Genomic DNA, 4644 nt, shown 5'->3' with positions numbered 1-4644 from the left:
GTATGAGAATAGGCATTTTGGGGTGGTATGGGCCAAGGTGGGAGTAGAGAGGATGGCAGGGTGCTGTGGGAGGAGAGGGACCCCGGGGCCTTTCTGGAGTTTGTGTCCTTGGTTATTAGCTTCTCTGAAAGCTCCACTTTCTCATAGTACAGGAGTCTGCTATCATAAGGTTGAGGGAGGAAGAGGCCAGAAGGAGATGTGGGAAATGGATTTAAGCCTTAGCGAGTAAATCCCTGGCAGCTGGCAGCTTACGAAGCACTTTCTCCGGCTGAGGCCCCTTTGACGTCTGGCACCAAGTCCCACCTTGGGAGGAGGAGGTTTCATCCATAAACAGCAAGCACTCAAATAGTGTGCCGACTCTGGTGCCAGGCTCTGTACCAGAAGCTTTGCGGGTGTCACCCTGGGTCCTCCCGACAACCCACCTGAGCTGCTACTTCATGTGTGGGGAAGCCACCAGGGCTTGAGTGTCTGACACAGTCTCACAGAAGGACCCAGGTGGCGGCTCAGGCTCAAGACCTAGTCATTTGGCTAGAATGCCTCTTGATACAGATGTGAAAAACTGATGCTCAGAGAAGCTAGGAGAATTAAAGTCATAGGAGATGACTTCTGTCTCTGAATCCAGTGCTTTTTACACCCAGGGCGGGTGGAGGTGGGTGGGAGTGAGAGGTGAGAGCAGGGTGCCAGGAAGAAAGGGGAAGCGAGAGAAGGGAAAGGACAGCAGAACGCTTTTTCTGGGCATGACAATGTTGCCAAGGGCTAAGGCCCTATGGTATATTCGTTCTCGAAATATGTGCGATTCAACATTCAGTCTCATCAAACGAAGGCCATTTGATTCTGGATCTCAAAGTCATGACAGTCTTATTGTGCTTTCCCATGGAAATAGGATCATTTGCCTCTAGTCCCCTGTGGGGAAAGCAGGGCAGGGCGGGTGGCACTGTCTGGGAGGGTGTCTCTGCTGGGGTGACAGGGTTGAACAATGGCGGCTGAGGGCATGGATTCATGCACTTGGCTTGGGTTCGAATCCTGGCTCGGCCACCCGCCAGCTCTGTGACTGTGGGCAAATTATTTCACCTCCCAGCACCTATTTCCTCATCTGTAAAATGGGGAGAATAATGCCTGTCAGATGTGTTGCAAAGATTAAATGAGTTAATGTGTGTAAAGTGCTCAGAATGCTGTGAGCGGCTGCCCTGGAGAAAACGCAGTGTGAGTGTTGCTATGATTTCTCCACTCTGGTTGAGTGCTTGCTTCTCGTGGAAATACCCTCAGGTTTTTCCAGCCGTCTGTGAAGCTGAGATCTGATAGCCACCATCAAGGTGACTCCTCTGAGCTTTGGGGACCCTGCCCTTGTTGCTGGAGCCCTTCTCACCCTGCAGCCCTCTGCTTTGAACTAATATATCACAGAGTGTTAAAGTACTCTTAATCCTAGACTCTTCGATCCAAAGGGTTCTCTGAGATCGTCTGTCCAAATCTTTTGTTCTTCAGAGACCGGGAGATGGGGAGGGAACATGACTTCCCTGGACATGCCTAATCAGCTCTAGGGCTTTTGCTGCTCTAAGCCTTTGGGTTCTTAGCCCTGTAATGGTGTCCCCACAACAACCACAGTCACTGGGCTTCAGAGGTTCTCTGGAGTCCCAAGGGTCAGAAGCCTCAGGATGGAGGGGAGGCTGCCTGGGTAAGCAGCAGAGGTTTAATTAGGTAAAACATGCCTGAAAGTGTTCCTCACGTTGATTTTATAAAACACATTAGCATGCTGGTGGGCAGGGCAAAGAGGAGGAAGAGAGTCCCTTCTTTCTTTGTCTGGGGAGGAAGAAGCTGTTTAAGTCAGTGGAAGAAGAGATATGGCACCTTAGGGAGGAAGGGAGAGGCTGACTGCTGGGCCGGCTGGGTGGGAGAAGGGGCAAAAAGGTGTGCCAGGTGGTGGGCGCCAGGATGGGACAGGGAGGAGAGCGGCTGGCTCCTCTGACATCGTGATGTGTTTATAAGAATATGAAGATGAGTGCCAGGGACTGGCAGGGATGGTCAGCAGGTACTGTTAACAGTCCCCCCACCCCCGCCTGTCTCCACCCCAGGCTGCTTAAGGAAGCACCCGAAATACTCTTGTGGCAAAAGGGCCCTCTGCTCCAGAGTCTGTCGAACTCAGAGCTCCGGCCAGGACGTGGGAGGCCCCTGGGATTAGAAGCAACCAGAGGTTTGATTCCATAGGTCTGGGGTGGAGTCTGGAAACCTGCATCTTTAACAAGCTTGCTGGGTGTTTCTGCTGCCAGTGGGTCCATGGACCACATTTGAGAAGCCTGCTTCTAGAATCGGTAGTGTGGAACAGACTGTCGGTTGGGGGGTGGGTGGGTAGGGCAGCAGGCAGCCACTTGGAAGGAATGACGGGTGCTTATTTGACATCTCATTGATGATCTAACATTTGTTGACCTGTGTTTCATGCCCTGTGCCAGGCCCGCTAGGAGCTGTGGAGGTGCTTGCCCCCAAAGAGTTTGGATATAAGCTGGGAGGACAGACCAGGACCAAATTACCCGAGTGTGACCCGGAATGGGACGAGTGCTGTAAGAGATGGCTCACAACCTCTGGGTTCAGGGCTAAGTGTCACGGAGGGCAGGCTGGAAGGCCTGGTGGCATTGGCTTGGGGGCGGCCCTGGCTGCTGGGCTGAGGAATTTAGGCGTCGTTCTGCAGGAGGCTCTGAGAGGTCAGACTAAGCCCCATGGAGGTCAAGTGATTTGCCCAAGGTCACATAGCTAGTTAGCAGCAGCAAGACCAGACTCCAAGCCCACTCATGAGAAATCTCTCAAGGAATTTTGGTAGGGAGGGAGATGACATGATTAAAAGTGCTTTGGGGACCTTTGTCTTCATGTAAGATGGATCAGGTGTGAGGGTTTGTTTTATCATGAAGGATGGGCTAGGGTGGGGGTTGGTGACTACTTTAGGGAACAATTATAAGTGCCCATGTTCTAGGGCCTTCGGCTGCAGTGGAGGAATTCCAGTGGTGGTCTACTTCTTTGAACCTCCCACAGCACTCATCCTAATGAGTGCCACCAGGCCTTTGCCGAATGACTTTTTAGTAGAATCTGAAGAGAGATCTTGGTCTCCCTTGTTTATTGGTGGTGAGGAGAACAGGTGGCCTGGGACAGGCGAGGCCCTCGAGCCGCTTGTGACTCCGAGGTCAAAAGTAGCTTTCAGCTCTGCCTGGGACATCCATCCCTCCTGCACCTGCTCTCTCCTTAATTCATCCTCAGGGATTCACTAGGAGCTCTAGAAAACTCATGCCTCACGGTTCACCCCCGGGAATCCACAGTCTGTGAGTGGAATCTGCGTGAGAGACGGAGAGTAAGAGTGAGAGCCAGCGATGAAAAACTGGACTGCTAACTCTCCCTCCTTTCCATAGTCTGGGACAGCTCTGTGGGTGTATGTAGGGGAGGGGATGATGAAGTTCTCCTCTTGGGTATCCGGAGCCTCTTGCTCACTTTCCAGAAGAGCCTTGGTCATTCAGTCAGTACCTTATTAGGATAAGGGAAATAACGAACATTTTGCACCTATCATCCCTAGAGGCAGGTGAACCCGTTAGGGGTGGTTGGGGCAAGGCAGGCAGGAGCCTGGGCACGGGGCAGACCCCACAGCAACCAGAGAAATCATCTCTTCCTCCAGTCCTGAGCTGAGTATAGAGTAAGAGCCCTAATAGATGATTTGGGTTTGAAGTTTGATCTGGGCTGCTAACTAGCAGTGTAACCTTGGGCAAGTCATTTGACCTCTATGGGACTTAGTTTCTTTAACTGAAGTATTTGAACAAAATGTAGGGAAGCTTGGTCTCATTTTCTTCTTTCTGAAGAGGATGGGCCCCACACATGAGCTTCGAGATGTGCTTAGGAAGCTTGGTTGTGAGGGGCTCTGTCCATTGGCTTGGGAGGGTTGGAAAGGTGGGTCGGTTTCTCCCAGGAGTCTCACCTCCTGATCAGGGACCTAAAGAGGAAAAAGAAAAGGAAAAAAAGAACTTGCAGAGTTTACTTCTGACATGCCCAACCTGGAGCAAGGGCTTACCCACCCCAGCCTTGTGCTACATGCTCCCTGCCCCGGAGGCTTCTTTCTGGCTTGGAGCTCTGGTGGGGGTGCTCACGAGGAGATAATGGGAAGAAGGAAGGTCAAGGTATGGAGTGGGGGTGGGGTCAGGAGTAGAGTGGCCTGCAACCTTCTCAAAAGCATAAAGAATACTTTTTTTTCTTACCCAAGACGTGTTGGTGCAACACCTAACCTTCCAGCTGCTTCCTAAATTTCCTCTTCAAGTCCATCCCTTGTACCACTTCCAGATTAATCTCAAAGCACTGCTTTTATGGTGGACCTCCCCCTCTCCGCCATGTAAGCCAAAACATTTTCGATTCCTTATAAAAGCAAAACAAAAATAACCTGTTCTGGTTCATAGTGCCTGACACTGAACTTCTAAAACACTTATCATCTGTCTCACTGGTTTGGCACCTTTCTACTCTGTAATCTATAATTGTCTCTTCAAGTTTTCCAAGTAAGCTGTAAACCCATTGATTCATTTTCTTATTCATTGCCTTGATGAACATGTATCGAGTCTTTATTGAGTGCCAGGCAGTGTGTTCTGAGAAAAATGCCTCCTAGTGTGCAAGGAGTATGTTTCATCT

General features: G+C 50.8%; 1 long non-coding RNA gene across 12 annotated transcripts in view; it reads left to right on the top strand.

Moving 5' to 3' along the window:
• The window catches only part of LOC140612680 (uncharacterized), a 45918-nt gene that overhangs the window by 25122 nt on the left and 16152 nt on the right, over positions 1–4644 (top strand). For 5 of the 12 annotated variants that reach the window (XR_012013840.1, XR_012013825.1, XR_012013844.1 and 2 more), the window contains exons 1-2: positions 8–2306; positions 2445–2552. The exons of 5 other annotated variants lie outside the window; for them this stretch is intronic. This is a non-coding gene — a long non-coding RNA (uncharacterized lncRNA). Of the gene's footprint in view, positions 1–7; positions 2307–2444; positions 2553–4644 lie in introns of those variants that run through there. 2 more of the 12 variants (XR_012013830.1, XR_012013831.1) reach the window with 1 other exon arrangement.

The sequence above is a fragment of the Canis lupus genome, chromosome 21 (assembly GCF_048164855.1).
Source record: "Canis lupus baileyi chromosome 21, mCanLup2.hap1, whole genome shotgun sequence".
Lineage (NCBI taxonomy): Eukaryota > Metazoa > Chordata > Mammalia > Carnivora > Canidae > Canis > Canis lupus.
Note: the sequence above shows the minus strand (reverse complement) of the source record. Positions and strands in the feature narration are given on the sequence as shown.